The 18,181-nt window shown below is 47.7% G+C and overlaps 1 protein-coding gene across 5 annotated transcripts in view; it reads right to left on the reverse strand.

The window, feature by feature from the left end:
- Positions 1-18,181, reverse strand: part of CAP1 (cyclase associated actin cytoskeleton regulatory protein 1) — a 52,063-nt gene that overhangs the window by 18,832 nt on the left and 15,050 nt on the right. The window contains exon 1 of one of the 5 annotated variants that reach the window (XM_084784886.1): positions 6,377-6,512. The exons of 1 other annotated variant lie outside the window; for it this stretch is intronic. The gene's annotated coding sequence lies outside the window, so the exon portion shown is untranslated. Of the gene's footprint in view, positions 1-6,357; positions 6,513-18,181 lie in introns of those variants that run through there. 3 more of the 5 variants (XM_084784885.1, XM_084784884.1, XM_084784883.1) reach the window with 3 other exon arrangements.

The raw sequence follows: 18,181 nt of genomic DNA on the forward strand, positions 1-18,181 counted from the left end.
GAATTGGTTTCCACTGTGTCCCACGGGAGTTCTAAGTCATCAACTCATATAAAATGGAAATGAAGCTGGGTGTGGTGGCACACGCGCCTGCGATCCCAGCACTCAGGAAGGCAGAGGCAGGTGGATCTCTGTGAATTGGAAGCCAGCCCGGTCTACAAAACTCTGGGAGAGCAAAGGCTATATAGAGAAACCCAGTGGGGGGCGGGGGGAGGAAATGAAAGTAGCTGTCCAAGTCAGCCTATATTCTTAGTAACACAGCTGACCTTAAACTGTTTCTCTTGGCTGGCTGTGGTGGCACAGGACTCAGGAGGCAGAGCCGGGTGGATCTCTGAGTTTGAGGCTAGCCTGGTCTACAGAAGTTCCAGGGCAGCTAGAGCTTCACAAAGAAACTCTGGAATGGTGGGGGGGGGGCATTTCTTGGACTTTTCTTTGTAAGGCTGTTGAGATTTTATCCTAGGAAGTAAACTAGCACGATGTAGATGCGGTACTAACATGAAGATGTTCGCTGCAGTGTCCATAGCTATCTACCCATCTACAGCCAATGTACCTTGGGCTCCTAATTATGGAGAACAGCTAAAAGGACTGGGAAACAAACAAACAAACAAACAAACAAAACTGAATATAAGATTTATAATAGCTAGCACATTACAAAGTTTTCAACAAATTCCTCTTTTTTTCTAAACTTTGACATAGAAGAATTGTTTTACAATGAAAGAGGAGGAAAACCATTTTTAATCCCAGAACCCAGAAAGCAGAGGCAGGCTGATTTGCGAGTTTGAGGCCAGCTGGTCTACACAGTAAGACCCTGTTTCACAAAGGAGCTAGCGGATGAGGGAGAACACTCTCTCCTGGGTTGTCTCTTTCAAGCTACCACAAAGCTATGAATTAGTTAGTGCTGTCCCTAAAAGTATAGACACTCTCAGCAGTAGGCGCTAGGCATGCTAACAGGAGGCACCTCCACGGAGGCTGCAGCTCTGGTTGGGTTTATGTCAGCCTGACACAAGCTAGAGTTATCAGAGAAGAGAGCCTCAATTGAGAAAATGCCTTTATAAGATCCAGCTGTTAAGGTGTTTTCTTCATTAGGGACCACTGGGGGAGGGCCCAGCCCATTGTGGGTAGGGCCATCCTGGGCTGCTGGTCCTGGGTTCTGTAAGAAAGCAGCCAGCCAGTAAGCAGCACCCCTCCGTGGCCTCGGCATCAGCTCCTGCCCTGTTCCTGTTCCTGTTCTGACTTCCTTCAGCGATGAACAGTGCTGCAGAAGCGTAAGCCAAATAAACCCTTTCCTCCCCAACTTGTCTTTTGGTCACAGTATTTCGTTGCAGCAATAGAAACCCCAAGACAGATGACTTAACCCAGAAACCAAAGAATCCACTCTACAGAGTAAAGATGTCATCTAAACCTAACCCAAATCAGGAACCTCTGTTCGTCCCTAAGATTTTGGTTTCACTGATGAAAGCAATGACATTTAGTGCCACCTGAGGATTCGATTAGCAGAGAAAAGAAAGGCCTATCTTCCAGAGCGGGAAGGGATCCAACCCCGTATCAGCGCTTGTCTCCTATTCCGTCCTCCCCCATCCTCTAGCTGAGGCTCCAGGAGTGTTAGGTGAACCGGTGATATCACCTACAAGCTGAAGTCAGACTTGGGAACCAGCTGACTCAGTGGTCTGGGGCTAACAGGCAGCCCTGTGTGACTACGACTCTCTCTCCCTTACACTGAAAAGAGCGTCAGGAACACTCAGCAGACCCTTGTTAGTTTTCTGGGTTTATGCTGTGTAATGAACGACTGCATTGCTGGTTTCTGCCTTGATGGTTCCTTTAACAGAACAGCCTTTCCAACTCACTGCCATAAAGATATTTTCAAAGATGAAATCCATCTTTAGCCATGATTCAGCTACAACTAGAGATATGAAAAGATCTGTGATTCTACATCTATAATTAACTTAAATATAGGAACTGTAATGGCCTCTGGAGGGGGAAAAAAAAAGACCTAAAAACACTCTCCCCAAAAAAGAACCTCAAGCAAAAATAGCAAGGCTGCTTATTCCTCCCATTAAACATTTCAACTATTTTCCAGCCCAAATGGAAAAGTTTGGCACATCTCTGGTAATAGAAGGCAAACAAAGCTGCACTGTAGCGGAGGAATCTTTTCAGAACTTGGACTTTCTTTTTTAATTGGATTTATATAATGGTGTATCAAGACGAAATAGTTTCATGGTGAAAGCTGAAGTTATATTAACGTAAAGGCAGAGCAACTACAAGCCTATCAGCTCTCTCTTCCTTCTCCACTAAGCCCAGCGAGCTAAGTTCTGGCAGGACGGCCAGGAGCAAAGCAGGAGTGTGCAGATCCATGCTACTGGGGAAGAGGCAGATCTGCTAAGCTGCCAGGTAACTAACACGGACTCTGCTGCTAGTGCCTGCCAATCACTGGCCTTGCTCTATGAGAAGAGCGCAGCTCAGGGTGCTGGACAGCGAGCTCAGCAGTTAGAGCAGCAGCCCCACACCAGGCCAGCACCACCGTTTGTAACTCCTGTTCCTCCTTCTAGCCTTTGTGCTCACCAGCATGAATGTGGTGCACACATATATATACACTTGGACATGCATACACATAAAACAAAAAATAAATGTTAAAAAAAAGTAACAACTGAAACAGGGATGCTAGAAAGGTGGCAAGTTCGTCAAAGACAACCAGGGACGTCCTTGAAAGCACACAACTTCCAGGTGCCTCAGAGTATGCTGCTTAGGATGTGCCACACACTGTGCTAAGGGCAGCCACAAAGCCTCCTTGGAGATGTGCGGTGAGGAAATAAGACCCTGGAGAACCATGTTTTCTATTGCACTTATTGTGTGTGGAGGTGCACATGCTACAGTGCATGGGTAGAGACCAGAGGACAACTTGCAGGGGTCAGCTCTCTCCTTCCACCATGTGGGATAGAACTATCCCACTAGGGATAGAACTCAGGTGGCCATCTCGCCAGCTCACCTATGAAGTTTTTTGTTTTTTGTTTTTTTTGCTAGCACTATTGAGGAAGAGGCCAAGGATGCTGCCAAGCATCTTATAGGACAGCCCTAATGTCAGCTGTGCCAAAGCTGGAGGAAGGGGGGGGGGGGGGAAACCTGGTCTGATATAAAAAGCATAAAGGGAGAACAAATGACTCACATAAAATGCTAATCTAAATTAGAAAGTCAAGTCTGAAAATTAATTTAAGTAAGTGTCTGAATGGGGCTGTGCTACAGCTCATTGGTAGACAAGCAAGCACAAGGCCCTGGGTCTAATAGGAAACATTTCCAAAACAAAACAAAATACAACACAACACAGCACAATGGAACATGTAATTGTGAAGAACTAAGTTGGAAAAGGAATTTAGACTTGATACTTTGGGATTATGAAGTCTGTAAGAATAATGCAAAAAATGGACAATGGGTAAAAAAAAAATGATTTGTCTTAAAGAACTTTAAAGGATTCACTATGGCTGGGTGTGGTGGCTCCCATCTTTAATCCCAGCACTTGGGAGGGAGAGGATCTCTGTTAGTTTGAGGCCAGCCTGGTCTACAAAGAAAGCTCAGGACAGCAAGAGCTCTGTTACACAGAGAAACCCTGTTTCACAAAAAAGAAAATAAAATAAAGAAAGAAAAGAAAAAGCAAGTCTCTATGGTGCAGAAGCCGGAGGGTTAGGTACGTTAGACAGGTTACCGGTAGATGGGCTGACGATTATACTTAAAGGAATAATCACGGCCATTGGTAAGGTACAGTTTATGGTCCTCAGATTTTAAACCTCTCCATTAAATCTGAAACCAAAGGGCTTTATTTCTGATAATACTTTGTATTTGCTTTGTTAAACAAAATGAAACTTGTTCTTACTGTTTCACAGAAAATCGGTATGAAGAAATCATCCCTTTAAAGGCTCAGTCTCTGGTTTAAAAGAAAGAAAGAAAGAAAGAAAGAAAGAAAGAAAGAAGGAAGGAAACTCAACAAGAACAACAGAAGTGCATGCACTACCAAGAACCTGGATGAAGAGCCTCCCCACACAGCCCCCTCAGGATGGCAACACTCCACCAACTTCCTCCTCAAAGGCAGATGCATCCAGGGAGTCTACAGTACTACCACTGGGTCTGCACGGTTACATTACACTTTAAAGTACTCTTATTGGTACCATTTTTATTAAACTTCTCTGAGTCACTAATTATGCTCAGTTGACCTACAAAGTATTTCTGAAAAGTAGGAAGTATCTACAGAAAGTTCTGCATGCTGGGCTACAGCAACCCGATTAGCAAACTGACAACTACAAATAACATCCAAACTCATTCAGGTAAGACATCAGAAGCCCCTAACAACGGGCACACCAATACTATCACCCACCCCAGGTTCTGCCAAACTCCAGGCTTGAGGACTTCTCTGTGCGGTGCAGACCTAACCCTCTTCTGCCACATCTTTGCCTTTACAGTTTGCTCCGGCTAGCCCGCCACGTTAGGCGTCTGTGCCTAGGTAGACTACGATGCCTGGAAAGCACCAGATTTTGGTTTTCTGCTGTCACTTCACAATTTTATCTCTTTCCAGTGAGCCTTTTATATTCCTTATCTGAGTGGCACCGCCCAGTATGGCCAGAACACCAGCAAATTCTAGACTACAAACTACTTCTTCACTCCTGTAAACAAGCCTCCAGCTCCTCAGATTCCTGCTGTGATACCTGCCCCAGGCTGGCCTTCAACTCTTGATTCTCCTGCCTCAATCTCCAGGTGCTAACATTACAGACCTGCACTACCACATATGGCCAAGAGTCCAGTTTAATGCTGCTCAAACACAAGCCCTCCCGGCCATTTCCACTTCCCCTCTCTAGTTTAAGCCACCACATAGCGACAGCTTTTAAATATTGGCCTACTCCCGTCTCTTCCCATTCTGCCAAGTGGGAAAACCCTTCAAAGTATTCCCACAGCGTCCAGGTTAAAATCCAAATTCTTTAGCATGCTTCCAAGGGCCTCCATATTTGACACCACCTCTGGTTTTCTCCACTTCTCCAAGTAACGGCAACAAGGCTAGCCAGCCACTGTTTCACATGCCTAGGTCTCTGTGCCCTCCCATCTACAGTGCTCTGCCTAGAAAGCCACTCTCGAGGTTCATTATATGCCTGAGGATATCTTGAAGCACTAAGTCTCCCTTTTCTGCGTAGAAGTGTGGCTCAGGTATTTCCCCGCTATGTTCTCAGGAGCTCTGTGCTCTCACAGGGCACGAACTCAGCCATCCTTGATTTGCTGGCCCCCTCCCACATTGTAAACCCCGCTAGAACAAGCCTATCCCCTGCCACAAGGACCAACTGTCTCATCTGATACATTTTTCACACATATTAAGGTCCAGTGAGTCCTTGGCAAATGATGAATGTGCTCTCCTCACCCCAGATTTTCTCTTCAATAGAAAGCAGTACAAAGAGCTACAGCTAACAGTTCTGATACTAACCTCTATCTAAAATATTCTCGGCCCCCTCTTGATCTTTCAAAATGTTTCTGACTCCCTGGCTACATCCTTCCACCCTCACCACATTTATAAATACTTCTTAACCATCTTTGCACTGCTAACTCCGGGGGGGGGGGGGGGGGCAAGGACTAGACTTTTCAAAGCTGTGTTAGATGAATTTTACATACTGCCGACACAGAATAAACACGGCTACACGCACTCAGCAACTTGGCCAGACTCAACCTGAATCATCTGACTTCAGATCCAGAAGTGGACAGCACCTCCCATAAAGTTGGCTTGGCTTCCTAGTTAACAGTAGCAGTCTAAGAGTAAGGGGAGCTCTCTGAAGGTAAGAGCAGGGCTTACTAGCCTATTTTAAACTCAACAGGCATTCCGATTTTTTAAAAAAACAAAAAATTTTTTTAAGTTCCACACAGCAGGTAGCCTGCCCAGATCGAAAGACTACTTCAAGTTAGAGAGGTTCCAAGGAAATGAACGTGGGAAGGATCCGGGACTGAAAACCTTGCTCTAAAACCAGACTCCCTTCTCCGAGATCAATTTACCCATCCGTGCAATGGGGACGAGACCTGGCCAGAAAGAAATTCTAAGGTCTCACAGGTTCCTTTCACTTAGTTGGGGTGTCTTTAGGAATCAGGCCTCCGCGGAGGCTGATAGACAGAGCTGCGAAATCGAGGGGAAAACGGCTTCCCCAGAACCTTCCGGCTCAATCTGGTACCCCGGCCCCACCTTAAGAGACCGCACCCAGGAGCCGAGGATGGCCGAAGGGCCACAACCCCGGCCCGTTCAGCTGGGCTCCCTAAACGAGTATAGGCTAACAAGGCCATTCCCAACGCCAGGACCTGGTGGACCCCAAAGACCACCCCAATCCTTAACCAACCACCAACCCTCACCTTAAGAGTTCCGCCTCACCTCCGGACTGCGATCAGCCGTTCCCTACTTCCGGCAAGAACCGCCCAGCGGTCTCCGCGCGACCCACTTCCGGGCCCTCACTGGGCGCGGCACCTTCACCGGAAATGAGCCACCGGCTGAAACGCTAGCCCCGGAGAGAGGAAGAAGTTTGGCCGCCCGGCTCGTGGCTCCGCCCTCATTCCCCGCCACCGGAGAGAGATTCCGGCTTAGGAGCACTTGGGAAAGGGCTCCGCCCCCAAGGCGGGGGCGACTCGGAGAAGGGGCGTGTCCACCGTTGGTCACGCCTCGAGACCCAGACCAATGAGAGGCTGGAGTCCTTGCTCAAGCCCCGCCTACGCAAAAGAGGACAGGTGAGTGGCTGCTTCTCCTGTCAGTTTGTGCTCAGGGACTGAGCTCAGTCCATTTTTTAACCTCAGTCTCGGGGAACAACAGTAAGGCTGGAAGCTTCTGAGAGCCAAGTGTCTGATGGTGGGGATCAGGGCCAAACTCCGCCCCTCGTTGGGCGTGCAGATCTTGGTTTTCCTATCTGTGGAGGGGAAAAGCAATGGACTCGCGGAGCTTAGCAGCAGAGCAGGCCCGGCTTTGGGCGTGTGGGCATGCCGGTTCTAGCTCCGTCCTGTGTCTAGGGCTGGGGAAGTCGAGAAAACCTAACTCGCACCCCACTTCCTGTTTGCTCTGTGCGTTTTGTGACCATAGATGGTCAGGTCTGTGGCCGCGCAAAAGCTTCCGCCCCGAGGCTTTAGAGTCCTTCCTCCCAACCAGCAGGGTGTGGTCCCTGAGAATGAAATGAGCGTAATTGGAGGAGATCCTGTCCCATTCCTCAAAAATCTTGCTTTTGAAGCGTCTTCGCCCCAGGCTAAGTACGCTCAGCTGGCTGCTAATGAGTCCAGGAGCGACTCAGAACTGTAACTGCAGCCTACGGGCCAGTCTTCGCCTCCCCGCTTCTTAGACGGGGGATGGCCTCTTTGTTTGCTCCGGACTTAACACTTTCCAACCGGTCATTATCCTCCCACGAAGATTTATTTCTAGAAGAAATTGGCGAGTGCTGTGCTATGGTTCCTACCCCTTCGATTGAATGACTGACAGCTCTGTGTTCAAGTTGAATGCAGGTGTTACATACCAGAGTCAATCATTCAACAAATACAGCTCTTGTAATAATAGCTACCATTTACTGCGCGCTGACTACATGCCAGGTTTGTGCTGAGGGCTCAAACCATGTTCATTTAATCCTAATAGCAACTCTCTGCGGTGGGTACCGTTACATCCTCCGAGCTTCAAATGAGGAAGCTGAATAATTTGCCAAGGTCACAAAGTAGGTTGTTGCAACTTTGAATAGAACACACATTTGACTTTCTTGGAGCTAGTTAGTTTAACCCCAGTGACAGATCGATCTGGAAACACCCGAGGCATTGGATGCCTCTGGTTGCAGACTTACTTCGGTTCCGTTCCTAAGTAGAGCCCTTTACTACGGGGCCTGGCTTTGGACAAGTCCTTTGTACAACGTACTGGCCTCTCCCAATTTATGACTCCTGGAATGTCTAAAAGAAAAATGATGCCAGGTGTGGTGGGGCATTAATCCCAGCACTCAAGGAGGCAGAAGATTTCTGTGAGTTCGAGGCCAGGCTGGTCAACAAAGGGAGTCCAGGACAGCTAAGGCTACATGGAGAAACCCTGTCTTAAAAAACAAACAAACAAACAAACAAACAACAGAGGGAGGGAGGGAGGGAAGGAAGGAGGGAGGAGGAACAACATGAAAAATTGTGGTACAAAAATAATCATGTAATTAAGTTTGGGGATGGGGGCAATGTGGTGATTCTCACCTTTAGATCCAGCACAGGGAGGCAGAGTCAGGTATATCTTCGTGAGTTCAAGGCCAGCCTAGTCTACATAGCGAGTTCAAAACCAGTGAGGAATACACAGTGAGACACTGCCTCAAACAAACAAGTACATTTGGGCTGGAAAAATGAAGACACCTGCTTGGAAAGCCTGAGAACTTGAATTGGATTCCCCCAAGATCCACATAATGGAAGGGGAGAGGGCCCTAGACAGTCGCTGAGGGTCCACGTGCCTTCAGTCTCCACACAAACCAAATTTTTGTTTTGTTTGAGACAGCTTCTCATAGGCTTGGCTGGCCTTGGGGCTCACCGTGTAAGACCAGACTAGCCTTGAGCACACAGAGACCTGCCTGCCTTTGCCTCCTGGGTGCTGGATTTAAAGGTGTGGGTGACCAATGTGCCTGGTCAATAAATACTGTCCTAACATCGAACGGTTAGACAGTTGTGGTGCACACCCATGACCTCAGCTCTTGGAAAGCTGAAGTAAGAGGCTTCTGAGTTTGGGCCAGCCTTGGCTACATAGGAACAACTTGTCTTAAAACAAATCAAAATCAAAAGGTTACGTTTAAGTACGTATGAAGCTCAGAACCAACACTCCCTAATCTATTTCATTCTCCTAAGTCTCTTTTTTTTGAGTCAGGACAAGAAATGTACAGATCATACATGCACCCAAGAGCAAGATAAAAGGGTGCAAGGCTGTGGGGCATGTGGCACATGCCACCAGAGGAACTGGCATAGGACTGTCACAGTGGAGCCTGTTCAAACCCCGGAAATCTCAAACTTGAGATTTAAATTTTTGTCCTTAGATCGCAGGAGTGGAACAAGCTCTGTCCCTGTCTCCGTGCCTGCCTCTGAGCATGTAGCTCGGAAATCCCCAAGGTAGTCAGGCAGTCACACAGCGGGCACCTAGATGCAAATAGAGCATCGCCAGTATCTTAGCCACAGCCAATTAAATGCATTCACCCACGAAGTCCCTCCCCTCTGCCCAAGGTTCATAACACTTGTGCTCCCTGGAACAAAGGGGCTACCGCAGACACACACACACATACACACACACACACACACACACACACACACACACACACACACCACGGGAACTTGGGCTGTTTCAGCAATAAAGGCGTGCATAAGCTGTTTCACTGAATATTGTCTAAGAGTCACAGATTTATCCTCATCCTCGGAGAAAAGTCTTCCCCACCACCACCGCCACTGCCACCCCTGCCAGGGCCAGCTGGACTGTAATCCCACAGGGCTCACCCGTTGCAGACTCTGCTTCCTCCTCCTTGTCTCAGTGTTTCACAGAGTCTGGGCACCCCCAGGGAAAAGCAGAAGATGGAACCACAAAAGGGGGAGGGGGCAGTGAGATGGCTCATGGGTTAAAAGTGCTTACCATGTAAGCCTAACGATCCCCATAGCCCATATAAAGGTGAAAGGAAAGAGAACCAACTCCCAAAGTTGTCCTCTGACCTCCACACATTAGAAATGGCGTACATGCCCCCCACACATGCATGCTTAATACATACATAAATGAAAGACCATTTCCTCACCTATAAAACTGGGATGATAGTTCATGGGGTTGCAAGGACTAGAAGCAGTGACCTTCTTTGAAAGTCATTTTGTGAAACAACTATAGAGCGTGCACATGTAACTTACAACCCATACCCTAAGGCACTGCTTGCTTTGAATGAATATATAGGTGCATGCACTAGTAACTCCAGTCACAGATAGAGTAAAAACGCTGCCTGCTGCATAGTTCTCTATATATTGCAGGAAATGCACTCAGCCCTTCCCCTGCACCAAGCACTGTGCTATGGTCCTCCAGTTCCACAGCTGTGAGAACTGGGGCTTCCAGCTGTCCTTTTCCTTGCTGATACTGTCCTGTGGCCAGACCACAATGCTTCATCTAAAACTGGCTCTCATCTAGCACAAATGCAGCAAGTGCCTTGAATTCAGAATAACCATTTCCTGAGCCAAGGCGGATGGGTAACCAGTGGAGATAGGAACTTGGCCAAGATGTGGTGAGTAGTAGTTGCTGTAGAAGGCGACGACTTTGACATCAGGCTGGACAAAGCAGCTTAAACCAACCGTTCAAGAGGAGAGGTAACCATGCTGCCGTCATACGCTCCACCCCTGGGCTGTACCCCCGGAGGAGAGGCGGACCTTAATGGAGGAGCTATTACATCGCACTTTAGAAGTGTGCTGTAGAGCATGGGCTTGAGTGGGCAAGATAAAGAGACAGGGAGGCCCATTAGAACAGATGGAGGGGGGCTGGAGAGATGGCTCAGTGGTTAAGAGCACCGCCTGCTCTTCCAAAGGTCCTGAGTTCAATTCCCAGCAACCACATGGTGGCTCACAACCATCTGTAATGTGATCTGGTGCCCTCTTCTGGCCTGCAGGTGTACACGCAAGCAGAGCACTGTATACATAATAATAAATAAATAAATATTTTAAAAAAAAAAAAAAAGAACAGACGGAGGACCAGCACAATGGCTCAGTGAGTCCTGAAGACCTGACTTCTACTCCTGGAACCTACATAAAGTCGGAAGGAAAGAGCCAAATCCATAAAGATGTGCTCTGACCTCCACATGGTTCTGTGGCATGCATACTCACACACACCGGCACACTCACACACACATGCCTACGCGCACATGCACACACACACACACACCAATAATAATAATTTGATTTTTTTTTTTTTTAAAGAAGGACGGGCACTGGAGAGATGGTTCAGAAGCTAAGAATGTGTACTGCTGTGGTAGAGGACCCAAGTTCAGCTCCCAGCACTCATGTCTGGTGGCTAACTATTACCTGTAACTCCAGCTCCTGGGGGGAGTCTGATGTCTCTGGCCTCCATGAACACGTGCACTCATATGCACATACCTACACACACACACACACAAACACACAGAGCACACATAATTTAAAAACATAAATAAATCCTTCTTTAAAAAAGAAAGAGAAATGCCGGGCAGTGGTGGCGCACACCTTTAATCCCAGCACTTGGGAGGCGGAGGCAGGTGGATCTCTGTGAGTTCAAGGCCAGCCTGGTCTACAAAGGGAGTCCAGGACAGCCAGGGATACACAGAGAAACCTTGTCTTGGAAAAAAAGAAAGAAAGAAGGAAAAGGAAGGAAGGAAGGAAGGAAGGAAGGAAGGAAAGAAGGAAGGAAGGACTGCAGTGTATGGTCTAAGGTAAGAAACACCATCCTTATGAAGGGAATGATGATTTTGAGGGCAGAAGACAAATGATTTAAAGTACATCTGGTCCCCCAGGACTACCTCTGGAATGCTTGCGTTCCTCTAAAATTCATATAGAAATAGCTCCAATCAATAGCGAGTGGTGGGACTTTTAAATGACTAGGCTCGGAGGACTAATGGGTGGCACTAGTGCCATTAAAGAGCTGGAAAGCTCTACCCACCTTGCCCTACCTTCTACCCTGTTAAAACCTTAACAAGAACCCATCTCAGAAGCCCAGAGCAGGGCCTTATCAGACACCTTGAGGACTTCCAATGTTTAGAACTGTGAGAAATAAATTTATATAGTTTATAAATTATCCAGTCTTAGGCATTTTGCAATATATAGCAGGAAGGGTGTATATTTTCATCCAATATTCCTCTTCCTCCTCAGTGAGCTCTATAATCATAATTGTTTGGTTTTGTTTTTTGTGTGGTTTTGGTTTTTGGGGGGTTTCTTGGGGGGATTGTTTTCGTTTTTGTTTTTTGTCTTTGGTTTTTGCTTGCTTGCTTGCTTGCTTGCTTGCTTGCTTTGAAAGAGAGTCTCACGTTCCTAGCACTGGCTAGCCTGTAAATCCTTATATTAGACCAGGCTGGCCCCAAACTCACAGACAACCACCTGTCACTGCTCCCCAAGCGCTGGGCACAATTATCTTTTAATGCCTTTCTCCCCCTATTCGTTTCTTTCCCCCCCTGCAGTTGTGTTTCTGGCATAGAAGTGATACTAAATATTTATGGGGAAACCTTGACTAAATGAGAAGGGTAAGAAAGAAGGTGGCTCTGAGGCTGGGTGTGTGGGTGAGCAGGGCAGGATTTCGGTTGGAGGGCTTTGAGTTTCCGACCTTAAACTGTAGCCTGGGAAGAGAAAAGGAAGGAAGACTTGTAGGTAATCAGTTGGCAAGCAGGAATTGCAGCACTCTGTGCATATGTTACCACCTCTTCTGTGGTGTTGGGGGGAGGGGGAGGGGTAGAGGGTGGGGGGAGGGGGTGGGGGCTGGGGGCTGAGGGGATGGGGGAGAGGCAGGGTTTCGGCACATTCTAGGTCTGCAGAATCGCTTGCTTTGTCTCTGAGGGAGCTATCCAAGTCTCCTCCCTTATCGCTCAGGGTTTTAGACACAGAATTCTGGCAGTTCGTCTGGAGCACTTCCCAGCCTGGCAGCTAGGACAGCATGGATCCCCGCAGCCTCGCTCAGAGGACTCTGTGCATCTGTGCCGCCTGGCTCAGAGCCGGCGGCGGCCTGCATGCATTTGGGCAGATCCTGCATTCTCTGCCAGGAGGGGCTGATGGCAGACAACAGCCTTTGGGGGACTGTCATCTTTCTCCCCTTCCTAAGGAAGAAGAGGGGGTTGCCCAGGCTGCAGCTTGACTAAGGGTCCCAGGTCACACTTAGGAGCTGCACAAAAGGAATAGCAAGGATGAAATGTGGTAGTTAAAATCTGACTTTGGGGGGGTCACACTGACCTGAAAATGAACCCCAAACCTGCCACTTACTGTGCGATCTTGGAATTATCCTCACTTAACCCTCAAGAAGGAAATTAACACCCAACTGAAATAGTTCATATAAATTAAGAAAGAAAATTTATACAGTTTATAAAAAACACTTGGCTCTTAGAAAACAAGTGAATGCTAACAGTTATTACTCAGAACAAAGCAGCCATTGTCTGTGCCCCTGGTGAAGGCCACCAGAGAGCAAAATATGATCTGAAGTGTCAATACACTGGCTGGTGCCACCAGAGCTGCCACTACTATCTCTCTAGAAAGATCTTTATAGTTCCTACTTTTCACAGTTATCTTTTGATTCAGAGTCAGGGACTGTGTCCTTGGCTGCAAGTGAGACGAAATTAGTTAGGAAGCTGAGTGCCTTTGCCTACAAATAACAGAAAGCCTGGCTGCAGTGACATTTTAAAAAATGTTTTAATGGCTCTATATCAAAGCCAGTATCTTCTGACACCCACCCCACCCCCACCTCACGTGCTGCCACTTTTTCTTTTTCTTTTTTCTTTTTTTGAGACAGGGTCTTAGCTGATCTGGAATTCATCCACCTGCTTCTGCCTCCTGAGCGCTGGGATTAAAGGTGTTGCGTCTCCATGCTCCACTGACTCTGGCTCACCCTTACAATGGCAAATTCGACGCCGCAGCCAAAGCTGTCTCATCATATCTCCGGAAAGAGCAAAGGGAAGAAGCAGTGTCCGAAATTGGAAAGCTGACGTTTTCTCAAGAACCCACAAAGCATACCCCATTTCCTGTTGAAATAGCCAGATCTCACGGTGAACTGAGTTCAGCTTCCCGGTCTCTCAGAGGGACCTTTCTGCGCTCCATTTCACAATGCGTCTGAGGGTCCCCAGGAGTCCTGAGCCCACGTGCCCACATCCGTAACCATTAACACACTGTCTTCGCTGGGGTTGCTACAGCTGCAACAAAACACCGGATTGCTGTTCATCATCGAGGGGAGGCAGGGCAGAGACTCAAACAGGGCAGGGCCTTGAATGCAGGTGCTGATACAGAGACCACGGAGAAATGCTACCTACCAGCTTGCTTCCCATGGCTTGCTCAGCCGGGTTTCTTAGAACCCGGGACCACCACCTCAAGGATGGCACCAGCCACAGCAGGCTGGACTCTCCCCAATCAATAACTTATCTTTTAAAAAATGCCCTACCGCTGAGTTTTTGTTTTGTTTTTGCTTTTTCAAGTCAGGGTTTCTGTGTGTAGCTTTAGCTGTCCTAGACTCTGTTTGTAGACCACGCTGGCCTCAAACTCGGCGATCTGACTGCCTCTGCCTCCCAAGTGCTGGGATTACATCGTGACTGACTTTTTACAGCTGGATCTTATGGAAGCATTTTCTCAATTAAGATTCTCCTCCTTGGGGCTGGAGAGATGGCTCAGAGGTTAAGAGCACTGGCTGCTTTTCCAAAGATGCTGAGTTCGATTCCCAGAAACCACCTGGTGGCCCACAACCATCTATATAATGTGATCTAATGCTCTCTTCTGGCCTGCAGGTGTATATGTAGGCATAGCACTGTATGCATAATAAATCTAAAAAAAAAAAAAAAAAAGATTCCCCTCCTTTCAGCTACCTCTAGTTTGTGTGTCAAGTTGGCCTAAGATCGGCCAGCAAAGCCAGGCATGGTGGCGCACACCTTTAATCCCAGAGGGATATAGTGTGAGACACAGAGTGACACACTACAGCTTCCATGATGAGATGTTTTCTACGCTTTGTTTTTCCTTCGTCTGTTGATTTGTTAGTTTGTGTGGTTTTTTTTTTGGGGGGGGGAGGGAGGCTGCAAGGGTGAAGTGTGGATCTGAAGGGACAAGGAGATGAGCGGGACTGGGGTGCATGATGTGAAATTCACAAAGAATCAATGAAAGTTAAAAAAAAAAAAAAGAGTGCTTGCCTAATATGTCTGAAGCCCTGGATTTGATTCTCAGGACAGCAGAAGCCAGGTGTAGTGGCACATGCCTGTTAATCCTAGCGTTAGAGAGCCGGACCAGGAGGATCAGACACTCAAGGTCATCCTGGGCTGCAGAGTGAGCTCCAGACTAGCATGATAGGTCTATAAGAAAAGAAAAGATAAAAGAAAAAAGAACAAGAGAGAAAAAACACCTCAAACTTATTTAAACTCACTTGTCTTTGAGAACTCAAAGAGATGGTTCAGTGGGTTAATGTACTTGCTGGGAAAGCCTGGTGATCTGAGTTTGATATTTGGAACCTGTATAAAGAGGAACGAGAGATCTGACTCCACAAAGTTGTCCTCCGACCTCCACATGTATACTGTGGCATGCACCCGTGGACCCCCCAGCCCCCAATATACGTGAAAAGCAGTAATTATAACTGTTTAAAAAAGAATGGAGGAGGCTGGGCATGGTGGTGCGCACCTTTAGAGGCAGAGGCAGGTGGGTCTCTATGAGTTCGAGGCCAGTCTGATCTACAGAGTGAGTTCAGGACAGCCAGGCCTGGTATACAGAGAAACCCTGTCTCAACAAACCGAGAGAGAGAGAGAGAGAGAGAGAGAGAGAGAGAGAGAGAGAGAGACAGACAGACAGACAGACAGACATAGAGGAAGAGAGACAGAGACATAGAGACAGACACAAAGAGACAGAGACACAGAGAGAGACAGAGAGGAGGATTTGTTCCAAGCACCCACACTGGGTGGCTCCACCCACCACCTATTCCAGGGAATCCAGCATCCTCATCTGGCTTCCATGGGCACCTGCCCACATGTGATATGCATACAGACAAACAGGCATGCATGCATACATACACACACACACATACACACAAATAAATAAATATTTAATTTTAAAGGAGAATGGAACTGGTTGGGCTTAATGCACTAGGACATCAACAGTGAGCATTGATTGTCAGCTTCGGTAGCAGCCTGTACCCTCTCACATGTGAGACAATGGCTTAAATCTGAAACGGGACCCCCTGAGGTGCATGTCGAGCAAGCTTGTCTGCCAGTTGTGGCACCGTTTTGAAGGCCGTGGAGCCTTTCAGAAGTGGGTCCTGACTGGTGGAGAGAGAGACTAGAAATGGGTCTTTGAAGGTTATGTTCACCCGTGGTCCCAGTTTGCCTTCTCTGCTTCCTGGGTGGCTGCGATATGCTCCCTCCTTCCTCTCTCTTGTCCCTTTCTGTCGTGATGGGCTGCGATCCCCCTGAATCTGTGACCCAAAAGAAATCATTCTTCTTTTAAGTTGTTCCAGGCAAGCAGTCTGTGACAGCAACATTAACCCATTGCTCAGACATATGAAGGGGATGCAGATGTTGAAGGGGATGCAGATGTTGAAGGGGATGCAGATGTTGACCGCTCAATGAGAGTGACAGGCGGATACCAGGCTAAACCTTTCTGAGTGCCCAATATCAACATACACCTTTCTCTCTATTCTTATGCTTCAAAAACTAAAACAATCCCCAGAGCCCGAACAAGTCTTTTATAATCTGAAGAGGATGCCCCACATCCACCTTCTACCCTTAAAATAAAATCAATGCAAAGCCCCCTCCCATCATGTCATCCAGCCCGGAGTCCAGGCCCACCAGATAACATTCCTGCTTCCCTCAGTTCCCTGATGACTCGGCCTCCGTGCTCCGTTGCTATGGTGGTTTTGAATATGGCCCTCGACACTCACAGGGACTGGCACTGTTGGGAGTGTAGTCTTGCTGGAGGAGGTGTGGTCTTGTTGGAGGAGGTGTGGTCTTGCTGGAGGAGGTGGTCTTGTTGGAGGAAGTGTGGGCTTTGAGGTCTCAGATGCCCAAGCCAGGCCTAGTGGTTCACTGTCTCTTCTTGCTGCCTGCAGATCCAGATGTGGAACTCTCAGCTCCTTCTCCAGCACCAAGCACGCTGCCATGCTTCCCACCATGAAAATAGTGGTCTAAACCCCTGAACCTGTAAGCCAGCCCCATAAATGTTTTCCTTTATAAGAGTTGACATGGCTGGGCATGGTGGCACACACCTTTAATCCCAGCACTTGGGAGGCAGAGGCAGGCGGATTGCTGTGAGTTCAAGGCCAGCCTGGTCTACAAAGCGAGTCCAGGACAGCCAAAGGCTACACAGAGAAAACCCTGTCTCAAAAAAACGAAAATAAATAAAGAGTTGACGTGGTCATACTGTTTCTTCAAAGCAATAAAACAAAAACAAAAACAAAAAAACCCTAACTAAGACACTTGCCTACAGGCTGAACTTTAAAGTTAGCCACTACAATATGCCACATCCTGCAATATCGGAGGGGAGAAGGGAAAGGAAGAAGAATTGGGTATAATCTGTGAATATTAAGTAGAATATCAAGAACCCTTCTCGTGAGGGATCACAAGGCCTTAGTTGGTAGCTGTTGACATATCCCCTTTTCATCCTACATTTTCTTCTTCAGTCAACACCTCAGTTCCCTGGGGTCAAAGCAACGGAAAGGGAAAGGAGGTGTGAAATTGGCATGGCACTGTCTTAAAAGCCCCAGCGCTGCGGTAGCTCTCGTGCTCTCATTTCATCAAGTAGAAACTTGAGAGGGGAGAGCATCCTGGATTATCCAGAGGGTCAGACAAAACGACAAGGAGCCAGCAAAGGGAAGGAGGGAAGACAGAGCCAAAGTTCCAAACAGCAGTAGGAGAATAACAGCTCGGAGGTTCTCCAGAGAAAAGCCATGAGTTCTGTTCCCAGCAGAGGGTGGGGGTCGGGAGGGAATAAAACAATAAAGATCAGTACAAGAAAAGGAAAGGGAGCAGGTGACAGTAACAGTGGCCGACCTCGTGACCCTTCTAAGAGTGCTGGAGGCTTCTAAGAGGCTGGCAAGGTAAAGAGGCTAGCCTGAGGCTGTAGCTGGGGGGGGGGGGGGGTGTAGTGTTTGCCTGGCCCACCTGGGTCCTAAATTCAATCTTCAGTGTTGAGGTGGGGCGGTGGGGGTGGGGGTGGGGGTAGTAGCACTAGGGATAGGCTGGTTAGGGAAAGAAGCTGGCATATAATCACCCTTCAGGAATTCGCTTTCTTAGAAGGATGGATGCCTGGACCATCAGCTCAGGATGGGTGTGGAGGTGAGACTGAATTAAAAAGGAAAGTACAGTGTATCAAAAAGAGGATAGCAGAAATAAAGAGAAGGAGAGGCGTCCCTTTAAAGCCTGGAGCTTTATTAAGACCACTTAAAGAAGAGAAAGAGGCAGGCATCATAACCGATGGGGGAGTCCCAGAGATAGCCTATGGGACAAGGAGAATCGAGGAGCCTTTAATGGGTAGGAGCATCATTAGGAGTTGT

Source organism: Acomys minous (assembly GCF_964271855.1).
Source record: "Acomys minous genome assembly, chromosome: 6".
NCBI lineage: Eukaryota > Metazoa > Chordata > Mammalia > Rodentia > Muridae > Acomys > Acomys minous.